The sequence below is a fragment of the Arvicanthis niloticus genome, chromosome 2, assembly GCF_011762505.2.
Source record: "Arvicanthis niloticus isolate mArvNil1 chromosome 2, mArvNil1.pat.X, whole genome shotgun sequence".
NCBI classification, from domain to species: domain Eukaryota; kingdom Metazoa; phylum Chordata; class Mammalia; order Rodentia; family Muridae; genus Arvicanthis; species Arvicanthis niloticus.
Window position 1 is genome coordinate 73,258,018 of NC_047659.1, and position 27,263 is coordinate 73,285,280.

General features: G+C 38.2%; 1 pseudogene; it reads right to left on the reverse strand.

The window, feature by feature from the left end:
* Positions 1-1,176: 1,176 nt before the first annotated feature.
* Positions 1,177-2,898, reverse strand: LOC117704270 (centrosomal protein of 57 kDa-like; annotated as a pseudogene).
* Between the last annotated feature and the right edge of the window lie 24,365 nt (positions 2,899-27,263).

Below are 27,263 nucleotides of genomic sequence, written 5' to 3' on the forward strand. Positions count from 1 at the left end.
AATGCATATAAACACAGTAACACACAGGTTTGTACATACAGGAATCCCATAAAACCTCAAACAGGAAATTATAGTATATATGCAAAGGGAATCTAAGTTTTTCTTTTACTTCTTTTTATTTATTTTATACAGATGAGTACACCACCATTGCTCTCTTCAGACACACAGAAGAGGGCCTCAGACCCCATTATTGGTGGTTGTGAGCCACCATGTGGTTGCTGGGAATTGAACTCAGGACTGAAGAACTGCTCCCAGCTTGTCTTTTTCCCCTTCCCAGGGATAACCATGCATCTCCACTTGAGGTTACTCCCTCCATGTTACTTAGCTTAATCTGGGTTATAGGTTGTAGCTAAATGTCCTTTACTTAATATTCAATGTCCACTTACAAGTGAGTATATACCGTGTTTATTCTTCTGGGTCATGGTAATCTCACTTAGGATGATTTTTCTCTTTCTTTTCTTTTTTTTTTCTGTTTTTGACTGTTAAGCAAAGTTTTTTAAATGCTTTATTGATTCAAAGTACCAAATTTATAAAGATTAACATGTCAACCTATTCAAAATTAATAATTAACAATGACATGATAGACATGTGTATTCAGTTCACATACTACCCTCATACTGTATGCTAAAAGCACAGGATTCAACATGATTACAAATAGGTACTGTCTAAAATCTGCAAATGCATACATTTTACAACACCCTGTTTTCATTCTTTATTCCAAAATTTCATTCATTTCATGAACAACTGTTTAAAGTTTTATAAAGACATTGTGACATATTTCATGGGTAACTGACTTAAAGTGTTTGGGTCTTTAATAGTGAATTTACTATTGATCAATGTCTAAAATACCAAAGCAAAACAAAGTCCTCTTGAAAACAGTACATTTAATGGTCATCTGGAAAAGGGAAAGTAGTGGACACTTCATGCTGTGGAAGATTTAAAAACAAGACTTCAAGCACTGACTATGGGAACAACCTCATATTCTGAAGTTCCAAACCCAATTTACATATATACCTACTTAAAAACATGTCCACAAGTAAAAACCTGTTCATTTGTTTCCAAAGTGCAGTGTATGAGTACAGCAAATTCAAAGACACAGTGGTCCTCTCTGCTGTAGAATGCCATCTCCATTCAGTTGTGCTGCACAGCACAACAGACTGTTATGAAGCCCTAACACCTGCCAGTAGTGGCAACTTAGCAAGCATGAGACCTGGAAAGTCTGCTCATTGTCCAGTAAGTGCATCATTTATGACGAGTAAGGTACATCATTTATGACCTGGTGTCAGTAATCCCAATACAGATTACTGCTCTGCAATGAATCCTGTATGGTTTGCGCGTTCTTCAGTTATTGAAGGTTTTTCCTGCTTTTTTTCTCCAGGTCTCTGTTTGGCCAGATCCTTCTTACTTGTGGTCCTTGTGACTCCAGATGAACGACCAATGCTGTTTCCTTCTTCGTCAAGAGTCTTTTTGTTACCTTTAAATCCTTCTTCTGCTTATCTGTTTTGTTTCTCCAGCTGGGCTTGGTATTTTCCAACATTAGTTATCTGGTTGGCCTTTGCTCCCATTCTTCCCACTAATGCCTCCAATTCACACTCCAGGTTGCCTTTTGGTTTCACACTTGGTGATTCCTGTATGAGTTTAGTAAGCTGCTGATGATCAAAGCTCATTTGCCTAAATTCACCCTGTAAAGTCTGTAAGACACCCGAAAGTTCTTCATTAACACTGCTGGAAGGAGGAGTTGCTGACTTCTTACTCTTACTGCCTCGTGAACAAGCTTGCTTTGCCAAGGGAACACTGCTAACAACTCCATCATTGCACAGGGCTTTACTGCGGTGTTTCATCAGATGCAAGACATGCTGAACAGTGGCTACCATGGCATGGCTGTGACTAGTGGACGTTCCAGCAACAAAAGGCATACCACCTAAGCACAATCTGTAATGTGGCTATGCACAAAACAGTTCCTAGAACCGTCCTTTTCTGGTGGTTTTGGCTTATTTATTTATTTATTTATTTATTTATATTTTTTAGTGCTGGTTGGAACCCATGAAGTAGTCTTATCTTCAAGCATAAGTCTATTTGCTTCTAGACCGCTCTGTAACTGCTGCCCGAGCCTGCATACGCTTCCTTTCCTGCTCTTCTTCATGGAGTTTGGACTCTAACTCTTGCATTTATTTTTCTACAAGGGCCTGCATTGCGCTGAGTGTGTTGTATTCCTGTTCAAGAAGATCCAGTTTTTCCAGCTGGCTCTGAACATGGGTTTGATCATGCTGTCATTCTCTTTCTAGCGAAACCTGCTTTTCTAAGACACGTTCTCTCCATTTCTGCATGCTTTATCATATTTTGCATGTATTCCAATTGTTTTTCTAAAAGATTACATTTATTTTCTGCAGCTACCAACTGGGATTCCAGTTCTTGATTGTGCTTTGGTTATTCATTCTTTGAATTCTCTCTCTCTCTCTCTGTCTCTCTTGTATCTGCTCATTCAATACTTTCTTATATTCAATTATTTCCCTAGACAAGGTTTTTACACTTTCTTCTCCCTGAATTCTTTCCAGTTCGAGGAGCCAAAGCTTATCTTGAAGACTCTTAAGAGCAGAAAACATAGCGCTGCTGTTGCTTTTCGGGTAGGCAAATGTGGGCTTATTTGGGGAGCCTCTCAGATCACTGTTAAGGAAAGGATTATTTCGTGGATACAATTCATATGGAGATGAAAAATGGTGAACCATATTTCCATTAGACCTTGATGGTTCAGCTAGGATGCTCGAAGACTGAGAATCAGAAGCCGCCAAGACCGAGGCTGCCGCCATCTTCCCACCTGAGCAATGTGGGCCACTGTTCTTGAGCTCCTCCTTGGGATTCAACCAGGATGATTTTCTAGTTCCATCTATTTCACCTGCAAATTTCATGTCAACATTTTAAACAGCTGAGTAACACTCTACTGTGTAAATGTATCATTTTTTTTTTTTTATCCATTCTTTAGTTCAGGGACAGCTAGGTTGTTTCCAGTTTCTGGATATTATGAAGAAAGCTGAAATGAACATTTGAGCAGGTGTCCTTGTGTTATGATGAAGTGGTCTTTGGATATAGGCACAAGAATCATAAAGCTGGATTTTGAGGTAAATTTATTCCAAATTTTCTGAGGAACTACCATAATGATTTCCAGAGTGGCTTAACAAGTTTGCTTTCTCAGCAGCAATGGAGTGTTCCCTTGATCTGCATCTTCACTAGCATGAAATGTCAATTGTGTTACTGATGCAAGCCATACTGACAGGTGTAAAATAAAATCTCAAAAGTAGTTCTGATCTCCATTTCCCTGATGGCTAAGGATGTTGAATATTTTTAAAGTGTTTCTGTGCCATTTGAGTGTCAATGAAATAATTCCTAATGATAGTCTTCTATACTCCTAGGCCAGTAATTAGCCAAATTAATTGTCAATAGAGATATGTCATGCAACAACTGATGGGAGAAGATGCATTGACCCACAGACAAAGACTAGGCAGAGAGATCAAAACTCTGTAGAGGAGGGGGTGGAAGGATTGTAGAAGCTAGAGAGGATGAGAACACCAGGAGAACACACAGCACAGAACCAAGTAAGCAGGACTTATAGGAGCTCCCAGAAACTGAAGCAACAAACATGGACCCTATACAGGTCTGAGCAATCTCCTCTATAATACTGTGTGGTTGTGTAGCTTGGTATTTTTGTGGGATTCCCAACAGTAGGAGTTGGGTGTGTCTGTGACTTTTTTTCCTCTACCTGGGATCCTTTACTTCCTCCTGGGTGACCACATCCAGTCCTGATATGAGGGTTTGTGCCAAGTTTTGTTTTATCTTCTTAAGCCATGTGTGGTTGATATCCCTGAGAGGCTTGCTCTTTTGGCAGGGAGGGAGGAAAGAGAGAAGTTGTTCAGGGAGAGAAGGGAGGTAGAGGAAGGGACTACTAGTAGGAGTGGAGAGAGGGGAAACTGAGGTAAGGATGTAATATAACAGAAGTATAAAAGTTAAAAGAAAGAAAAGAGTTAATTCAATGATTCTCCTTCTTAATTCAAGTAAAACCAATATCTAAACATTCAGTTTGAAGACTAATGAGAGTAATTGATGGATTTACTGAATGTGCAGAGTAAAGAGTAAAGTATAATGGGTAAGGGCACTCACCACTAACCCTGACAACCTGAATTCGTCCTCTGGGTCTTACATTGTAGAAGGACAGAACCAATTCTCACCACTGTTCTAAATGTCCACATGTTCTCTTCTTTAAAAATATACGTAATAAGCGTTTGAAAAAGAAAAAAATGAGACAGAGAATTTTGTTTCAGTTTTTACAATTTTTATTGGATATTTTATTTATTTACATTTCAGACGACACCCCCTTTCCCTATTTCCCCTCCCTAGAAACCCCCTATCCCATCCTCCCTCCTTTTTTTTTTTTTGATTTTATACCAGTTTAGTTACATGCAAGTATTAAGGTCACATCTAATTTGAGGAACTAGCAATATAATAGATGCAAATAGTCAAGGAACAAGCAAGACAATAAATACAAATAGTCAAAGAACAAGAAAGGCAATAAACAAAGTTCCATGAACTCTCCCTTGATCACTGTTTCTAAGGGCTTATCAGGAGGACCAAAATATCTGTGCTAACTTCCCTGTTCCAGCCCAAAGTCATTTTCATGTCTGAACCCTACTTCCTTGTTCTAGCCTAAATTTCTAAAGATGTCACTAAATTTGTTTTCTGCTGGCCATCTACTGCTTTGTGTTGCGTGATTTGTCTCTCCCAGTACCCTGCATCCCTCCTGTTCCCCACCCTACATGTCCCAAGCCTACCACCAAAATCTATTCTATTTCTTTTTTCCAGGGAGATCCTTGTGTTCTCCAAAAAGACTCAAATCAGGGGACATTCTGGAAGCAAGGTAGAAACCAATCAATCAAAAGTCCATGGATTCCTCAAGGGTAACCCCAGCAAAGTAATGAGAGATGTGGACCCTGAACCAACCATCTTTTGTAACAAGAAAAGGCCATAAGCAGAAGAATTGGAACACAAACTCAGACCAGTAGAGTGTTCTGGGACTGAAACCTAGCATAATCATCATCAGAGAGACCAAGAGACTTCATCTCCCAGCTGATGGGAGCAGATGCAGAGATTACCAGCCAAACATTATGCAGAGCTCAAGGATCCCCATGGAGGATGAGATAGCTTGGTGTTCTTGTGGGACACCAAACAATGGGAGTCAGAGCTGTCTCTAACTCTTTTGCCAGCTTGTGGGACCTTTTTCCTCCTATGAGATTGCCTTTTCCAGCCTTGATGTGATGGTATGTGCCTGATCTTATTTGCAGCTTATTTTGTCATGTTTGGTTGATTACTCATGAAGACCTGCTCTTTCTGAGGGGAGGCAGATTGGGGAATGATGAATTTGGGGAAGAGGAGAAATAGGGAAGAGAGACTGGGGAGGTTATAGAGGGGAAATGTCATAAGTATGCAATATATGAAAGGATGATGATGATGATGATGATGATGATGATGATGATGATGATAGAATGATTTGTTATTCCAGTGAGATTCCCTTTAAGAAAACCAATCTTTCATTTATAAGTTCTAGGTTGAAGGACATAGCTTCTGGGTTAGGAATGGGGACATGTGCCCATTTCTCCTTTCAGCTCTAGGACCACAACTATTATAAACCCATGCAGGACCCCATTATGCTGCCTCAGTTTGTGTGAGTTTATATGTGCACCATATAAACCTGTTCTTTCTAGAAGCTTTGATTCCTTGGTGTCCTCCAATCCCTCTGGCTTGTGTTGGCATCCTCCTTTCATTTAACCCTTTACTTTCTGAATACTCAAGCCTTTCTCAAGATCACTTTTAACGGAGTTTACATCAAGTAAAGTCTGATATCACATGTGAGAATACTGTGATTCTCCCTCCTCTTTTTGGTATGTAGTGTGGGCAGTCTCCTACACTTTTCATAGACCTATTTATCATGGTATTGTTTCATTGATATGGCTACCAAGGTAACTATCTCTACTTCCAAGACAGAAATGGAGTTAATATTACTATGTGCAATCGTCTAGTGAAATGCCTCAGGGTCATGTAATGTTAATTTTATATCAATAGTACACATAGAATATAAATAATAACAATGTGTTTGCCAAATTTGATAGAAACCCAACACAACAGTCTTGCTACAATAAATGCAAATTCATCTTTATGTAAGAATCATTTGTGGACTAGGGGTACACATCTTTGCATTCACTGACACCAAGCAACCCCTTTTGCCACTTCTAATAGAGGATAGAGAATAAAGCCAATACAGCAATGGACAATTATAATTGTTATATGTAGAATTTAATTACATTATAAGATATATAGTCTTTGCTTCTACTAACAAAAATAAATCTCACATTTTCCAATATCCTATGAAAACTTGCATCTATGAAATTCAAACATAGAAAATACACAGTAGTCAAGAAATAATTAGTATCCTGATAACAGGTACATGTAATTGTACAGTTTACTCCCCGTTCTAGTTATATAGATGGATAACTAAATAGCTTAAGTGACAACAGGGGAATAAAATAAAAATTTTCTTCCCCCTAGACAAAATTGGCACCACTTCTTCCTTGCTTCTAAGTTGATTACCACAGATCAGCTGCTACTATGCAGAGCTAGGTCTCTGCTCAAATAGTTCAGCTGTGTAAGTTGAGTTCTGATTTCCTTCCTAATAACTTCTGACAAGGCTTTCTAATAAGCCCTGAGAAGATGAAAATCAAAACATACTCATATCTATCCATCTAGATGAAAAGAAAAATTGGGGGAAGTTGTATAATTTGTAAGTTTGAAGGATAATAGGTGGAAAATTTCCAAAATAAATAAAAGATGTTATGACATGTTTCAAAAGTTTTGTGGACACTAGTAAGCAAGATACATTGAAATCAGACACTGTACAGTAAATCAGACACACATGTGTGTACAGTGAAACTGGGCATCCACATATATACAGTGAAATCAAGCACACATAGGTATACAAGGGCCAAGTGATTTACTGTGAACAACAGTTCTGCAGCTCATGAGAAAAATTATAGTTGCTTCAGCAGATGATGCTGAATCAACTGGATATTGGTTTGGGAAAAAAAAAAAACACATTTACCTTACATTAGACTACAGATAAATCAGTTCCTAACATTGATGAATGACAAAATACCAAAGCTTCAAATAATATTTTATGTCAATATATCATGTCATGATATTCTAAATGCACTCACCATAGTATTGTATTTTATTAAAATATTTTATTTACATTCCAAAAGTTGCCCCACTTCCTGGTCCATTCTCCATTGGCTCTTCACCCCATCCCTTCCTCTGCCTCTGAGAGGGTGTTTCCCCACCCGGTAACTCACTCCCACCTTAACCCCACTTTCATTTCTGTTCCCTGGGGCATCAAATTTCCACAGAATTAAGTGCATCCTCTTTCACTGAGGCCAGACAAGTCAGTCGTCTGTTACACTTGTGCCCAGGGCCACTGACCAGCCCATGTATGATCCTTGGATTTTGACTTAGTCTCTGGGAGCTCTCAGAAGTCTGGGTTAGTTAAAACTGCTGTTCTTCCTATGGTGTTGGAATCCCCCTCAGCTCCTTCAGTCCTTTCCATAACTCTTCCATATGGTTCCCTGGCCTCAGTTGAGTGGTTGGCTGTAAGTATCTGCATTTGTCTAGTCAGGTGTTAGTATAGCCTCTCAGAGAACAGTCATGCCAGGTCCCTGTCTGTAAACACATTATGGCATCAATAATAGTGCCAGGGTTTGATGTGCGTACATTGGATGGATCCTCAGTTGGGCTGGTCACTGGGTGGCCTTTCAATCTCTTTTCCCTTTTTGTCTCTGTACTGTAGTGGGAAGTATTTGGAAAAACGGAGGTGCGGCTTGGCTAGCTCCTGGGCCGCTGCCATGTTCCCACTCTGACCTTGGCACTGGCTAGCCAGCAGCACTGGCCCTGGACCCAGGAGACATTAGCATGGCAGCTGCCTCCTCCTCCTATTAGCTTCATGGAGTCCATGCCCCAAAACTCAGGGAATAACTGCCACCCCCATGCGGTAGATATAACATTTCCTTTCCTTCTTTTTTCCCAACTCCCAGCTCCACCTCCTCTTCTACTGCCCAGTCACCGAGCTCTACTACAAATACAATGGGCAGGAAAATATCCAGAGAGGAACAATTCCGGGTTAAAATTTTTGAAGTCGGGTGGGTGGTCCCTTGCCTCAGCTGAGGGTTCTGTCTATCTACTGAAAGTGGTCTCTTCAGGTTCCATCTCCCCACTGTTGGGCACTGAGTCTAATATCATCCCCACTGAGTCCTAGGAGTCTCTCACATCCCATGACTCTGGGGCTTTATAGAGATTTCCTCTTCCCCCACCCCCTCACTGCTGATTATTATTATTCATTCTCCTGGTCCTATGGACTTCTCTCCTGTCTCCCCCATGCCTGATTCTGCCCCTGTTTCCTCCTCTCCCTTTCCCTCTCCTACCCAGGTTACTTCTTCTCTCTGCTTCCTATGATTATTTTGTTCCCCCTTCTAAATGGGTTTGAGGTATCCACACTTGGTCCTTCCTTCTTAAGCTTCCTATGGTCTGTGAGTTGTATCATGGATATTCTGAACATTTTAGCTAACATCCACTTATCAGCATGTACATAACCATGTATGTCCTTCTGGATCTGGGTTACCTCATTCAGGATGACATTTTCTAATTCCATCCATTTGCAGTGCACACATTTAATCCCAGCACTTGAGAAACATAGGTAGGAGAATCAGGGTGTAAGGTCCTATTCTGCTGCACAGAAAGTTCTTGGCAAAGCCTCAAATATGAGAGACCCTCTTTCAAACAAATACACATAAGAGCATAGTACTGGAGTTAGAATGCAGACTATAGAGAGGGTAAGAAACTTGGTAATGCATAAATCATATAAAAACACTTGTGTCCAAAATAATCTAGATGTATCATAATCCAATGCAATTATACATAACCTTAAAATTTCACTGTCTGAGGACTATAGACTACAAACCAATTTGAGTAAAGTTATTATTCATCTATTTCATAATTGAAAACTTATGTTATTAATAAATACATGAAAACACTAAAGTTCAATATTTAAGGAAACACTAATTAAATGTCAGTGGCAAATTATATCAGTAAGTTGAGAAAATGGTAACTATAATGCAAATATAAAACCTAACAATATAAAATTAAAAATTTCATATCCTGTGAGTTGGAATATGTTTGAGGGAATCCTCTTTGGAGAGCAGCTAAGCAATGTTTATGGGATTAGCATATTTTCTGGTAGGGTAGTACCTGTATATTTTATTTTGAACCTTTACTAGAAATGTTTGGTGCTCTATCCATTTCCCTTAGGGATTGTCTAATCTCACATACTCTGAAATGACAATTTCCTACTTGAGAACTTTGCTCATGTTTTAAGCCAGAGATTCCCTCTTTAAATCAGTTGTAGAATCTAAACTACTGGTGGCTTGAACATGCTGGCTTCTGAGAGTTTCTCTCGGTAATTACTGACAGGTGGAGGTAGTTGATGCCACGAAGCCTTGGCCATGGATCAGGATGCCTAGAGCTGTTTTCTTACCTGTCTACCAAAGTTCTATAGTAAGAATGATTAACAATTACCCAAAGTGTTTAATATTGTGCTCTATATTAGCTATCTTCTCCTTTTTCAGCTTTTACTAGCACTTTTAACCCTACATAAGTATAAATATTTATATCAATATTCTCTTCCAAGATTTATTTTTTAGAGAATCCAAACTCGATACACACTGCATACACAATATAATCATATATTTAAAAAAATAAGTTAAATACTTATTATGACTTTACTATTCACAAGAATCCAAATTGGAAATAATTGAAATGTTGATTATTATTAGAAGAAATAATACATTTCTTATGATAATACATTGTACTATGAACAATGAAAGACAATGAATCATTAGCAAAATATATGACACAAATACACTAACACTTTACATATATACTTAGTTTAAAATAAAACTGACACAAAATATATAAAGTACTATCTTATACAAAATATATAAAGAACTATCTTACAAACATTTTTTCCTTTTTTATTGGATATTATATTTACATTTCAAATTTTATCCCCTTACCCCATTTCCCCCATCAACCAGGAACCCCTTATCCTATCCCCCCTCCTCCTGCTTCTTTGAGGGTGGGTCCCCACCTACTCCCCACTCCCACATCCCCACCCTCAAATTCTCCCCCCACCACTCAGTGTTCAGCCTTCCTGGGACCAAAGATCTCCTCTCCTACCTATGCCCAACAAGGCCCTCCTCCCCTACATATATACAGCTGGAGTCATGGGTCCCTCCCTATGTGTTCCTAGGTTGGTGGTTTAGATCCTAGGGAGCTCTGGTTGGTTGGTATTGTTGCTCTCCTCATGGGGCCACCAACCCTTTCAGCTCCTTCAATCTTGTCTCTAACTTCTCCATTGGGAACCCTTGATCAGATCAATGGTTAGCTGTGAGTATCTGCCTCTGGGTATGTCAGACTCTGGGGGACCTCTAAGGAGACAACCATGTCAGGCTTTTGTCAGCATGCACTTCCTGACATCCATATCAGTCATCTTTGGTGACTGCACATGGGGTGAATACCCAGGTGGAATGGTCTCCAGACAACCCCTCCTTCAGTTTCTGTCCCACACTTTGTCTCCATATTTGCTCCCTTGGGTATTTTGTTACTCCTTCTAAGTAAGACCTAGACATCCACACTTGTTTTTCCTTCTTCATGAGCTTCATTACAAACATTTTTAACAGTCCAAAATGAGGCAATAAAAATCAGAGTAACTATTAACTTCTATGAAAGTCATTATTATTAGAAACTAATAATATAAAGCTATGTGATATAATTGCATTTCTTAATTAGCAAACTTTTATTTAATCAGTAAACTTTTATTATATTTTTCTTCCATGTAGGTTTTGTTTTGATACATAATCTACTTAGCCAAACACATAAAACACAAGCATCCTAATGTCAACCAAAGTTACACTTCTACTCTAACATGAGGTTTTTTTTTTCAGTTTTATTACTGCTGTGATGAAAAATGCCTGACAAAATGTGGCTTATGAAAAAAAATATTTGGATTAGGATTCTATATTTTTCCCATTGTTGCAGAAAATTCAAGGCAGAAACTTAAAACATGGCATCCATGTTCAAGAGCAGAGAGGAAAAACCACTTCCTTACTGTGCCTTGCTTGCTTTATGCTACTTTTCCAGTCTCATACTCTGCAGGACCCATGGGCTAGGGAATTCATTCATTCATTTCAGTATATTTCAGAAACAGTAACAAGCAATAAAGTTTTAATAAATTATAATTTCTTTGATCCAGACTACCAATAGAAGACCTTCTGCATTGAGCTTCATTACAAACATCTATGTGGTTGAATAAGAAGACAATATGAGACCAGCTTGTCTGCTTCTCTGAAGACAACACAGTCTGAAGGCCTCCCAGGAGATCCACTACAGGCAGGGCAACTCGTATGGGACTCAAGAAGCTAACGACCAAAAAACAAAAAAAACAAAAAAACAAAAACAAAAACAAAAACAAAAAAACACAAACAAACAGCCCAATCAAAAATTGGGATATAAAACTAAATAGAGAATTCACAACAAAGGAATCTCAAGTAGCTGAGAAGCACTTAAAACAAAATGTCCAAAGTCTTTAGTGAGCAGGAAAATGCAAACCAAAACCACCCTGAGATCTGACCTTAACACCAAGCAGAATGTCTAAGATCAAAACTCAGGTGACAGCACATGTTGACAAGGATGTGGAGAAGAACACTCCTCCATTGCTGGTGGTATTGCAAACTGGTACAACCTCTTTGGGAATCAACCTGGAAGTTCCTCATAACACTGGAAATAGATCTACCTGAATATCCACCTATACCACTCTTGGGCATATACCCAAAAGATGTCCCACCATGACACAGGGACATGTGATCCACTGTGTTTATACCTTCCTGGTTTGTGATAGCAAGAATCTAGAAACAACCCAGGTGTCCCACAACAGAAGAATGGATACAAAACATGTGGTTCATTTACACAATGGAATACTATTCAGCTATTAAAAATTTGACATCATGAGTTTTGCATGAAAATGGATATAACTAGAAAATATCATCCTGAGTGAGGTAACTCAGACCCAAAAGGACATGCATGGTATGTACTCATTAATAAGTAGACAATAGCAAAAAAAAAAAAAAAAAAAAGTACAGAATATCCAAGATACAGTCCACAGAACTGAAAAAGGTCAACAAACTGAAGAGCCCAAGTGAGGATGCCTCAGTTCCACTTGGGAAGGAGAAAAAAAGCAATCATGGATGGGGAACAAGTAGAAGGAGGAAGGGAGCTGGGTGGAAGAGGAGACAGGGAGGGGAAGGGGTGAACATGATCAGGTTGGGGGTGGGGCAGGACTGAAACCTTGAGTGCCAGCAGAAAAAAAAATGAAAACAGGCAACCTTGGGAGATAGGAGGTGGGGGGACCAGCTAGAATGTACCAGAGACCTGGGAAGTGAGGGACTTGAAATGCCCTACAATGCAGAGGGGGAACTTGTAGAGTTTACCTCCAGTGGAAGGATAGGACACCAAGTGGAGGGATGGGGTTGCCATCTCACAGTCAAAAGCTCTGACTCAGAATTGTTCCTCTCTGAAGAAACTGCATGTACTAAAATGGAGAAGAGCCTGAGGGAAAGGAGGTCCAGTGACAGGCCCAAATTGGGTTCCAGCTCAAGGGGAGGCCCCAGGGCCTGACACTGTTACTAATGCTGTGGTCTGCCTGCTGACAGGAGCCTAGTATGGCTGTCATATAGTTGGGTCTGAGAGGCCCAACAAGCAGCCGAAAGAGTCAGATGCACCCAATCAATAGACAGAAGCTGGGAACCCCTGTGATTGAATTGGGAAAACACCAGAAGAAGCTGAGGAGGAGGGCAGCTCCTTGGGAAGACCAGCAGTCTCAGTTGACCTGGACTCCAAGATCTCTCAGACACTGAGCCACCAACTAGGCAGCAACCAGCCGATATGAGACACCCCGACACATATACAGCAGAGGACTGACTGGTCTGGTCTAAGTGAGAGAAGATGCATCTAACCCTTGAGAGACTCAGGCTCCAGTGAGTTTGGTGGTCTGGTGGGGTGGGGGTGGGAAATGGGGACATCCTCTTGGAGAAGGGGAAGGAGAAACTGGATGAGGAGGGGTCAGGGGACAGACCAAGAGGGGAATGAAGACGGGACTGTAAAAAAAGGACTAAAGAAAATTTAAAATTATATAATATGAAAAAATCTGATGAACCTACAGGGCATATCTAACAATACCGATTAAGACATAGGACAGACGCAAGAATTTAAATAGGAAGTCAATTAATGATTCAAATGTTCAAATAAATTAAACTCTTATTTTTTATTTTAGTGTTTGATATCTGGTAAAGTAACACTGCTACATCTTTTCTGTTTCTTCCCTTAAATTTATTCTCTGCCAGATTTTGAGTGGTTAAGAGTAAGCACAAATTTGTTTACCAGGTAAAAACTGACTATAATTCTAGCTCCAGAGAGACATGGTAACTCTAACCTTAGTAATCACTGGCATTCGTGTGGCATTTTCCACATGAAAACTCATAATTACATATAATAAATATAAATTGTTTAAAAATTCACATTAACCTTTTAGCCAGAACATTTTTGTCTATAAGATAGGTAAAATAATGCTTGAAGTTATGAACAAAGATATGCCATAGGAAGAGTAGAGAGGTAAAATATGTTGGTTATTTCCTTTTTGAAACCTAATTCGTTATTGCAAAAAAAAAAAAAAATCAAATTCTAAGATACTAGGTTCATTCTTTTAAAAATTCACCTATGTCTCTGTTTCTGACTTGTTCATTCTCTGGGAGCATCATACTAATGATAGATGAATAGATGATACATAGATAAATAGCTGATTATTTCACACTTGGATCATGACAGCCTTATGTGCTTGCATGGGATGAAGCAAAAAATCTTGAATATTGAGCACTAAACCTGAAGCATAAAAGAACTCTCACTTTTGATACTGAAAAGATTGCTCAGACTTTAAGAGTGCTTACTGTTCTTACAGGGTACCCACGCTCGGTTCCCAGAATCCGTGACAGGCAATGCAGACAACTTGCTGTGAATACAGCACAAGGAGGAAAGGTGATGTATCTGGTCCCAGCATGTCAAGCTCCCGAGGGTACCTACATTAATCTGCTTATACCCACACAGAGACACATAACCATATACACAATTAAAGTAAATAAAAAATAATTCTAAATTAAATTTACCACCTCATTACAATAAATTTAGAATTTGCATTTATATGTAAATAGATAAATTTCATAAAGTTTATATGGAAGTGAAAAAGACTCTGCATAGGAAAAAAAAAAAAAAAAAAAAAAAAACAATCTACAGCAAAAAGGACAGAGCTGGTAGTTTTGTAAGACCTGAAACCAAGACACAGCTTGGCGTCATAGTAACCAAAGAACTTAGTAGTGACATTAAAACAGGCATACAGACAAAGCAAAGAGAACAGAAATCCCAGAAATAAATCCACACAACTAAGACAAATGCTTCTCAACAAAGGCATCAAAAGTATATATCAGAAACACAGCAGTCTTTCAACAAATGTTGGTAGGAAATTGGACCCCTACATCTCATTCTATATAAAAATCAACACAAAATGGGATCAAAGACCTAAATGTAAAATGAGAAACTGAAAATACAGTAAATGGAGGGGAACACTCAAGATGCTGTTATACACAAGGCTTTTTCACAAGGGACTCCAAAATCACAGGAAACGACAAAATTTAACAAATGGGCTTAAATTGCACTAAAAGACTACACTTCAAAGAGGAAAAATCAACAGAATGAACTAAAAAATTACAGAGTGGGAGAAAAATACTTGTAAGCTATATATTTAACAGGGTTTCAATAGGTGGGACCCAGAAAGAATTTTTAAAAATAAGGCTCAGGACTGCCTTTCCCTCAGTTTCTCCTCCATTTTTGAGGTTCACTGACCAGCTCAACTTGAGATCCATCACATGGAGAGGCTCCAAGGCCTGACACTATTACTGATGCCATGGTGTTCATACAAACAGGAGCCTAGCATGGCAGTCCTCTGAGAGACCCAACAAGCAGTTGACTGAGACATATGCAGATACTTACACCCAAGTATTGAACCTAAGTTGGGAGCCCCTCTGTTTAAATTAGGGAAAGGCTGGAAGAAGCTGGGGTGGGGGAGAGTGACACCATGGGAAAACCATTAGTCTCAATTAACCAGGACTCCTGAGATCTCTCACTGAGCCACCAACCAGGCAGCATACAAAAGCTATGCTTCCACACATCTACAGCAGAGGACTGCCTGGTCTTGCCTCAGTGGGAGAAAATGTGCCTAATCCAGGAGGCTCCAGGGAGTGGGGATGTCTGGAGGGGTGAGGAACATCCTCTTGAAGACTAGGGGGAGGAGAAACAGGATGAGGAACTATAAGAGGGGCAATGACTGGATTGTAAAAACTAAAAGTAATAAAATATAAAAGTAAGTTGGGACTAACACGAGGTCTAATCTCCATTCCACCTTCACCCTTCAGTCAGTACACAGATGGAGGGCATGAACGGTCCCTAGAGAGATTTACATACTAATGAGGTACCTGAAGGCCAGAGGTGGAGCTGAGTAAACATTCCTCCCAAGCCCCTCCTCCTCCTCCCCTCCCCTTTTAACTCAGGTCCATCCTTGGTTTTTAGGGGGTATGCATCCAGATCCATCCACCATCCGCCATGTGAATGAACCGGTTTTGGAAACCCAAGGACTTCCTCGTGTGTTGGGGCCCCGCCTCCATGAGGAATCGTGAGGAGCCAGGGAGAGGCTTTTAGTTAAAGAGCAGCCGGGCCCAACTTCCTGCTGGAGGAACCCAGACTGCTCCCAGCGGACTACCCACAGCATGGCAGGAGGAACCCTGGGATCCCCAGCCTTATTTTTTCCCTACAAAAGTATTTAAAAAATAAGGCTCAGAGAACACTGCAAAGGACAGAGTTAAAGGAATTTAAAAGCCAGAGGATCATAGAGTGTGCTGTGAGATTTTGTCTTCTAGAGATTTGGTCTCTTAGTAACATCAAAAGCTATACCAATAATTCATATCAACATGGTGATCTAAACATGAGCTGAAAAACATCATCAACAACAGCAACAACAACTGACATGCTAAAGTCAGCAAAGGAAAGCCCACAAATCCTCAACACTTCACAAAGAACATCAGGCAAATGAGGAATGCTAACACTGGATAGAGTGGCCTTCCTCCGGGAAAAGCACACAGTTTGTGTTTCCAATATAAAATGGTCAGCCCTGAAAACATAATATAAGTAGCATACGTACATATTTGTGTGTGTGGGTATTAACAAAGATTAATGTAAAAATGAGTCCATAAATTTTAAAAAGAACAAGGTGTATATATGAAAGGGTTTGGAACAAGGAAAAAGAAGAAAGAAATAATATAAATATACTATAATTTTAAGAAGAAAATAATAATATTAGAAGAAAGCAATACAATTAAACAATAGGCAGATAGACTGAATAGATACTTCTCTTCTATAGAGAAGAAATAAAGGTTGCTAAGAAATACAGGACAACATTGTACAATAGCCTCAGGCAGCATGGAAATGAAAAAGTGTGAGCAAAACTTCAGTGACAGAATCTCACCACACTTATAATGTCTAGTATCAAAAAAATGAAGAAAACAGGAACTAGTATTGATGCATAAGAAAAACCTATGTGCATTCTTCTTAGCACTGAAATGATACAGTTACTAGGGCAAGGAGTATAAGGGTCCTAAAAGTCCTACATGGTTTAGCTATCTAATTCCTGGATATCTAGTCAAAGGAAAGGAAATCAACACACTGGGACACAACCGCATACCTATGTTTGCTGCAGCACTATTGAAAGTAGTTAAGGGCCTATCATGAAAAATATCTAAATATATACATTTATTGATAGAGAGAAAAAAGGCAAAAAGATAGTACATTAATATTAAAGATGCATTAAGTCCTACCATATGTAGCAAGATGATAAAACTGTGAGATCTGTTATTTAAAATGAACCAATAAACTAGACATAAAAAGATATACCTACAATTTTCTCTCATATGTTAAAACTAAACAGTCTTGAACTAAATGTTAAGTATTGTTTACTAGAGTTTAGGATGGATGTGTGACCAGGGTCAGGTGGAAAATGTTACTGGATATAATCAATACATACTGAATACTAACATGGAATAATTACATAATCACATAATAATCTCATAATGCTTTATTAATATGGGTGATCAATTCATGTTAAAAACAACAGGAATATATATATTCCCTTATAGGCACCAGGGAATGTATAATATAAGGAAGTTTATCAAATAAAGAGAAAATAATCCCTACAGGGAAATAAGGCTGAAGAGACAAGGGCTATTTTATACAACCCTGAGACTCACATACCTGTGTTAGTTAGTACTAAGCCAGTCCTTGGGATACATGAGGTTCTTCAAATTGATGATGACCAAGAAATACTGCCCATTTCTAGCAGTATGCTGTGAAATAGTAAGAGTTCCCCTCCAAAGTACTTCCTGCTGCTGTTCCATACCTCCTGAAGAGGAACTTGTGCCTTGTATTTCCAGGCAACTGTGCATATGCAGTCTTGAAAGTGCAGGGAATCTCAAATTTCAGGAGTTAAACCTTTGAACAAAACAAAGTAGAACTTGAAGATGGATCCAATGGAAACTTTCTCCTCGCTACCTTGCCCCTTCTCATCCTGCCAAAAACACTTTCAGAGCAATGCAGTTGATAGGCACTTGCAAAGCTGCTCAGAGCCATGGTTATCAGAATGAAGCTTTCAGTCACACTTAGCAGTGCATACTGGACATTATTGTCCTGACCGCCCATTCCTTCCTGCATCAGCCCTTTGTCCTGGACAATTATAAGTATTCTTCCCTTGACACGATGTGCATATAACACACTTCCACAACCACTAATTTTTCTAGAATTCAAATAAAAACACAAATCTTAATGCCTCATGTGAATAAGATATATAAACACAATGCATCGCTGAAAAATTAGCCAAAACTGGCATCAAAGTGTTAACATTTCTCTCATTCTAACTAGGGTAAGAATATGCAAAAAAAACCCACCTCTTTTATGGCAGAAATCTCAGGAGATAAAGGATAATACTCTCACCAGCTATGAGCTCAACCTGTAATGGCAAAGCACAGAAAGAAAGGTTTAAAATAAGGAACACAGAAATCTAGGAAGAGAACTTAAAATTTGAAAACTGTCATGGATGAAGGAAGAGAGCCTAAAATTTGAAAGCTCTCATGTATGATCTATAAATTATCTGCAAATATTTTCATCATGTCTATTTTTGCCAAGACTTTGTTAACTTATTTATTTTTATTTTTTGGCTCCATTTCTGCAAGTCCTTAATATGTTTATAGATATTTTGATATTATCTATAGTGTCTAGGGCAGGTCTCTAAAGTCTCCCAGCACGTCTTCATCATACACTGCTTCTTACAGCTTAACATCACATGTTCTGGGGTTCGGTTCTGTGTCTGTAAGCCCAGCATCTGGTAGATGACCCTCAGCAGTCTTAAACATATGTCTAGACTCCTCACCCCTGCACAGCTACAAATGGCTTCCCTCTCCTCCATTTTGTTTACCTGTGTTTCAGCCACCTGTAATTGTCTAGTTCCACAAACCCTGTTTTGCTCTTTAAGGACTGATCCCTGTTGACATATTCTGGAAAATGTCCTCATGCATAAAACCCAGGCACCTGTTGGAACATTTTCTCAAGGTTCTCCTTGCTACATGATCTGCCCTCTGGGAGAGTTGCCTCCTACACTTCCTCCATGTGTGTAGCTGATTATAGTCTGAAATCACATCTAGAAACAGTTTGTAACAGTGGCCAGAATAAAACACCTATAGCCTCGTGCTTAAAAGCAAAGAACCACCAAAAATGGTAGGGTTGAAATGAACTGAATAGTCCTGTGTAGTTAATTAAATAAGTTATTTACATAATTATATTCCAGACTTCCTTTGAAAAGAGTAACAAATAGGACTGTAAAGATTGCTAAGTAGTTAGAATTACAGCCTTCTCCTGCAGAGGACCTGAGTTTAATTCCCAGTACTATGTCCTCAGACATCTCATGACCACCTGTAAACCCAGGTCCAGGGGATCCAGTACACTGGTTTCCATTGTCACCTACACTAAATGCATATACCCATAAAGACACAGATGCAGACACATGGATATAATTAAACACAAATAAGAATACTACCAAAATGAGTTTAGAGTGAATTTACACATCTGAGAAAAATGCATACACACACATGCACAGTTCTATACATAGGAAAATCTAGAGAGAAAATTGTCTTTGTAATATCTATGAGCTTACTTGTGATTTAAAAATGTAAATTTTAATGTAAAAAACATTTATATTGGTAATTGCTAAGGAAACTATAAACTTCTCTCTCCTCTCGCTCTCTCCCTCTTTCCTACTTTCTCTCCCTCCCTCCCTCCCTCTTTCTCTCTCTCTCCCTTAAGGTTATTTTCATGGCCCTTCTTGGTTGGTGTTTTGTTCTCAGCCCCAGTCTGAGCATTGATCTGCTTTGCCTTTGGTGTTTTTCATTCCTGTGACTGTGAAACTCTCTATCCTTGCTATTACAAAAAAAAAAAAAAAAAAAAAAAAAAAAAAAAAAAAAAATTGAAGGTTCCACCTCTGTAGAAAATGTGACATGCCAATTTTCAGGAAGGATTTGAATAGTAAACACTTGACACAATTTATTTCCTTTTAAGTTGTCAGACTCACAGTCTCCCCCAGGCCCAGGTTTGAATATTTGAAAACTTACTTTATGTCTTTCAGAATCTTGACAGGCATGAGGATTCGAAACACGCCAGCAATATGTCAAACTGCATCAATCCCTCAGTCTCCAGGAATGATGAAGACTGTCTTTAAGATGAGTTCCCAGAGAGTGATTCCGTCAAAGTCAATGCAAACAAGAATTCTTTCCCCAAGTGTTCAAAAATCCATGGTAATTGGACTTCGAAACGACTCAGCTCAGGCAATCAATTTTCCATCTTCCACTATTCATCTCATAACCACTGCTTTCTAGAAAATTAGTTATGTGCTAATTAGACTCCTTAATAGTTAAGCATTTCTATCAAAATATGTGCTATATATTTTAATTACACTTCAGCTGAGAAGTGCACTGTCAGTATAATCATCTAGAATAAATATGTCATAGAATCTCTGAAGTCTGAAAACTGCAGACATTTATTCATTTTAAAATATCTATAAGTTATTAGCTTTATTAACTTAACAAATATATTTAACTTCATGTGTGTTTCTGGGTTTTTATTCTTATTAACTAAATGCAGCTAATGATGATTCTCTGTTATTCAATTGTTTGAGATTAAGTGAATTTTTAAATACATGGACATATAAAGATTCAATGTGTTATCAATACTTTTATCATAAATATATTATCACAATTATTAGTATATCTTGATTTAATCATGTTACTCTCTCTGGAAAATCAGTAATGGTTTTCAGCAAATTAAGGCTTAAAAAAATCTGTCTTCTTTGAGCTTTTCTGAGATAGTAGAAATGCTTATATTGTGAGAGAATAAAGTTTAGATACAATACAAATACTTAATTAATTTTCATTGTACTCACTTGTATCACTAATCTTGTACAAAGATTAATGGTAGTCTAATTTAAATATCATAAATAGGTAGTCACTAATTATTAAGTGAATGCTATTATAAAAATACATATACATACTATATATGTGTGCGAACAGACACACACACACACACACACACACACATATATATATATATATATATACATTTCAACTTAATGAAACACTAGGGTTTCTCAAGCAGCTGTCATGTGATTTTTCATAAGACCACATTCAAAGAGTCAATGCAAATTGAGATGGCACTGACAAATCAGAGAAGCTCATCCAAGCTCAGCCTGGAGAGCAAATAATTTTATTAGGGTTACTTCGAGGTCAGAAAACTCAAAAAAAGTTTCATCACCCAAAGTTCCAATATAGTGAGTAATAATTCATAAAAACTTTACCAACTATAGAATCCCCCAAATGCCAGTCAACTTTTATCCTCCTAGATTCTGTAACACCTCTTCTCTAAGACCTCATAAAACAAGGGTAGGATCAGGGTAGGATTATTTTGCCAGTAAGGCAGAAGTAGCTGATGACTAGAATCTCAGGAAAGAGTCTGTTAGCTGTGCTTCTTCTATGAAGGAATGTTAACAGCCTCACTAAGATTAACATATATCTTGCCACCAGTGTATAATTCTGGTTATTTCATTATTGTGGTGGGTCTTTGTTAGACATCACAAAAAATCTCTGCTTTGTGAAAGCAAAGGCTATGTCATACCTGGAGGTAATGGGTCAGTGTTAACATAGCTGATTGGCATATTAGTATACACATGTACACACACAGACACACAGACACACACACACACACACACACACACACACGCCCTTGTGAATGGGTCGCTAAGTAGGATTTTGTGGTTCATATTTCATTTTCTTTAGAGAGAAATGCAGCTATAAAGAGTTCCATTGGCTATTAAGAATAAAATTCATATTCTTTCATTTCTATTACTATAAAAATGCTAAAAATAAACTGTGAGTAGCAGAGCTAATCAATATCCACATTCAATATCATCCTCTTTTCTTTTTTATACCTTACTTTTTACTTGTTCATTGTAAAATGCCCAACATACACAGAATGAGACATGGAGAATACTATTTGGAGCCATTCAATCCCCTTCCAAAGATGGTACAATGTACAAAGACCTCAACCAAGGGGAGAATTGCTATGGAAAACCTGTAAGAAGTGTGAAGGTAGAGCTATGAATGGAGTTCCAGTAAAAGAAAAACATTATCTTTCCTTTGATATAAGGCTTCTGTTTAGAACAGCAGGGGCAACCTGGTTCAGAAGCCAGATTAGAATGATGTAGATGCCATTTCATCCTCTTTTCATGGGTATTTGTACTCGTGTCTCTTCACATGTGTGCTAAAAGAGTTATGTCAAGGGACATCTCAGATTCATTGTCATACGAATTCCAATGTTTACCCTGTTGATTTTTCATTCTTATGTATTCATTTTTTGCATGTAAGCATTTGGAGACCTAGTAATGAAGAATGTCCAGCAACAAACATAGTAAATGAGCAAAACAAACACACACAGAGGGGGATGGGGGAGGGAAGAATGGCAGGAGGGATGGAGGGAGGGAAAGAGAGACAGAGAGACAGTGACAGAGACAGAGACAGAGAGACAGAGCAAACAAAAAACTCCCACAAGTGACTAGTGTTTTCTACAACTAATCAAAGAATGGAAAAGGTCTCCTACATGCACTAAGGCTTTCAGGGAGATAAAACACTTTGAGGCCAGTGTCACTCTGACAAAAAAGTTTCCATGGAGAAGTATAATGAGTTGAACAGTAGCCAGAACCAAAGAATCAGAAAATTTCTTGTGGTGTTTGGTGTCTTGGGAGCACAGTAATGAAACTGGGTAGAGGCAGGACATAAGGTTGAAAATGTTGAGCTGCTGCCAAAATACTTTTAAAAGGTTGTAGGCGTGTCCAGCTTTCAGGTTTGGAAACTCTAATTTGGCCAGTAATGGAGACCTTAGGATTTAGACTAAATTAGACTTGAAATGAGGAAATGGATAGCGTAGCAATTACAATGAAATATGTCTTTTACTTTCATTATATAGGTTCAACTAGATGCTATATGGAAGGTATTTGTTCTTGAAAACAAATTTCCTGAAAGACTTACCTCAAGATGATTATGGGAATAGTTGAAGATTCTTCTAAATGACCATTTTTTAATCTAGTATTAAGGGTGGATACTAAACATGAGCTTTATTTATTTATTTATTTTCATTAATCAATGTGTTCTAGTTCTTAAAAGACATCTTTTACCAGAAAGTGATGTCAGAAGCCCCAGGTTACTTTCTCTAAGCAGTGTATTGAAACAACTACATCAAATAATATAGATCTTTTTATATTGAATAACACTAATATCTCCTTGATGGTTAGAAAATACAGGTCCATTAAAAGGCTCATGTCGCGCCCCGCTTGTCCAGCAAGGAAGACGCGACAAACCGGATTCTTCTCAACAGCCTTTATTGGAAGCGCTCTTTTAGGTTTCTGGGAGAGACTAACTGGAATGCTCAGAATGGGCTACTTATATACCCCCAGCCCTGGGCGTGGCAAAGCACATGGAGGTGTCCGATTGGTCAATTTGCAATGACTCATTAGCATACTCATTAGCATACCCCGCCCGGGCGGGGTGATTGGCCAGGTTCGTGGTACCCTAGTTGTACCTTATTTGCATGCCCCGTTTGGGAGGGGCTGGAGTCAAGTTCCTAAATGCACTGCGCATGCGCAGTGCACTGATGGTTTTCCCTGAAAGCCTTGAGTTAGCCGCCATCTTGGATAGTCACCTCAGCGGCTGATGGGCGAATGTCAGCCCGTCAGCCGCTTTTGAGGCTGCGGCGCTGCTTCTCTCGGCTGGCAGCCACAGCCGCTTTTAGTCTGTGGCGCCGAGAGAAAAAACGGGCAGCCGCCTTGAGTCAGCGGCTGCACCGTAAGAAAAAACAGGTAGCTGCTTTGAAGTGGCGGCAGTTCCGCTGCTTTTAGCAGCTTTGAATCGGCCCGCTTTTCAAGCTGACATGACAGACCTGCGGTGCCTTCCAACCGTCAGGTCTGTCAGGTCAGCTTCCTACAGGCTCAGTGAAAAAAGAGAAAACAGAAGTATAAATCAGAGTGTTAATATTAACAGAAGATAAAACAGTTGTGATTGTGTTACTGGAAAAATGACTAAGCAAAGGCTTAAAAACAGAGTTATTTCTCATGTAAAGAATTTGTTTTGTTGTCTTGTTTTCTTTTCTGATGCAATCCAATTTATTTTATTGTATTTTCATATTTGAGATTATATTTCATTTAAGTTTCAAATATTACATTACCTCATCTCAAGTGAAATTAAGAAAGGGTTCAAGGCTGGTTTATCTAAATTAGAAAATGATGCTCTCTTGAGAGTTAGATGGAAGAATTTTGAAGACCAGTAGTGAGAAAGGATGAGTTCCCAAGAGAGGGCTTGGATCTGAGTTTGAGTTTCTAAGCTAGTAAGTCCTAAGGTTCAGAGTTTATAGCATCTGGAATCTTCTTGAGCAAAAGTTACAAGTCTCTGCTTTGGTTACAACTGAAGTGGGTTGGAGGATCTTGGTCTGGTAGGGATGGAAGCTTAACTCAGGAGAGATAGCCATGGAGAAAAATCCCTGAACCTCAGCATATGCTAGCAGAAGCATATGCTAGCAGAATTTAATGTATTTGAGCAACAAGAGCTGTAGGAGTCCTTATCCAGTGGAGAAAATCAAGATATACCTAATCTTCAAATGCTAGGGGAAGTTTTATTGTTTTTGTGAGAAAACAATCTTAATGTTGCAATTATCGTGACAATTATAGCCTTAGAGAGGTTGCTTACAATATAATAAACTAATTTCAAGTTGCAATAAAAGCTGTCTAAATGAATGTCCTTATGTGTAGGGCCCCAAATTGATGAAATTTATTCATTTGGGGGGCATAATGTGAGACCTCAAAGTGCTGCTGGACAGAATATTAATCATGACTATTGGGAGACTTGTTGGTGTCTGCTTGGTGTTCTCTACTTTTCCTGATGATTATGTGTGTTATGTAAAATGAGTAATATGTTGTTTTAAGGGCTTCATTTTCTAATGAGAGACAGAAAGGGTGTAGATCAGTATGAGAGGGCTGGTGAGCAGGAAGCTGGAAGAGTGGAGGAAGGAAAAACTACGATTAGGATATGTTGTCTGTAAAATAATCTATTTTCAAAAAAAGATGGAAATCTTTGAGTTTACTGGAAGAGAAAAGTTTGGTGGGTTATTGTCTGCTTGTAAAGTGAAAGTAAGATCAAAGTGGAAAATTACAAGTTTAAGAAGTGTTCCTGTGATCTACTCTCTCTGTTTTCTCTGTCTCTGTCTCTCTCTATCTCTCTGTCTCTCTGTGTGTGCCTCTCTCTCTTTCTCTTTCTCCCTCCCTCTCTCCTTTCTTTTTTTTACTTTTTTCTTGTCCTCTTTCTGTCATTTACTTTTTTGTTCTTTCTTCTTTCTTCCTTGCCTGTCTGTTTGCTTGCTTCCTGTTTTGCTTTCATTCTTTCTTACTTTGCAGTTCGTAGTTTTTCCTCTTCTTTGAAAATAGACTATTTTCACATACAACATATTTTAATTGTAGTTTTCCCTTCTCCCACTCTTCCAACTTCCTCCCCACCTGCCCTCTCATACTAATCCATACCATACCCTTTCTGTCTCTCATTAGAAAAGAACAGTTCTCTAAAACTTAAAAATAAAACATAATAAATAAAAGTTGGACAAGGCAAATCAACACAAGGAAAAGAACCCAAGAGGAGGCACTTGAATCAGAGACCCATTCAGTCACACATTCAGAGAAGTCCATAAAAATTCTTAACGCTTAGCTGTACTGTTTACCTAAAAGACCTGTACAGACCTGTGCAGGCACTATACACACTGCTTCAGTCTCTGTGAACTAAAGACTTTTCTTCATCCTTTGATATTAAATGAGTCCTCTAGATAAGTAGATAAAGGTGAAATTCATCTGCCAATCTTCTTTTACAAGGTTCATCTTTCATGGACTGTAAGAGTGGAAGTTGTTAGTGAGTCTCCTGGATCCATATCGTAGAATGTTGTACAAAATCAAGAAATCAACTGCAAAGTTTGGGAATTTTGTTTTTTTAGCCATAAATATATTTTGATTGGATGCTGAAAGTTCTTAGCCCCTATATAAGTAAAACGATGGAAGTTATTTAGAATCATACACTGGGCTAGTAAAAATACTTGATTTTCATTGCAGAGGTCTTTAAACTATTTTATTAGAGTCACTAAAATCTTGACATCTTCCTTTCCTATTTATATCTCCTTAGTTTGCATTTATTTTCTTATTTCCCTAGTGAATATGCCCACCACTGTGTTAAATAAGAGTGAATATAGTTACACTGTTGTCTTATTACCAAATTATTTTTGCAAATACTTTGAGGCTTTCTATATTTATCATAATGATGGTTACATAATTTGATGGTTAATAATAGGCATACAAATGTCCTAATTGAAAAATGTATGTGTCTCACAGTCTTCAGTTCTAGATTCATATATCTACATCTACAACTACATCTATCTATCTATCTATCTATCTATCTATCTATCTATTTATCCCCTTCTTCAAAAATGAGTGGATCATTGTGAAGAAGAGTAAAGAGAATGTTGAGAGCCAGCAATAGTGGATAACTACATGGAAACAGTGTTTTCTGCACCCAGCAATCAACTTATACATATGAATTCATAGCAGTTGGGAAACCATGCACAATATTTGTATAAGTTCAAGCCAGACAAACCTCAGAATGGAAGAGAGAGATGGACATAGAGTCTCATCTCTGGTTGAGAAGCTTTTGGCAATAGATAGGTACTACTGGGACTGTAACAGTATTTGCTTGTTTTTTTCATTTGTTCATTTGTTTCTTTTTTAAAAAGTGTAGTTCTTTGCAAGTAGATCATGCTATAGTATAAGACATACATACAAGAATATCTGACTACCACAAGTTAGTCTTGAAGGATTTATAGAAAAGAAAGAACAAGTTTGTTTGATGGAAAAGGAGGGAATGATCTAAGAATAATTCTGGTACATGATGAATATGACCAAAACACACCAAACATAATTCTCAAAAAATTGTTGTTTTAATGGGAAGTAAATTGATGGGTCTTATTTTGTTTTGTTTTGTTTTTTGTTTGTTTTTGTTATAGTCAGTCTGGGTCCTTGGATTTAGAAATTAAGATAATTACATATGTTATGAATAGTGTGTTTTAAACCATCTTATTTCCAATTTTGATTGGTTTATTTAAACTAAAATAATGGTAAATTGTGTGAGATAATTAATATTTACACAGACATCTTTCCTATTGAGAAACCTGTTGCTATTCTAATAGATCTGCTTACACTCATGACTTGGTGTTTCTGTCTTACTGCTTTTGATATTTTTTATAAAGTATTTTTGGTTTAATTATAATATAACTATACATTGTAATATGAT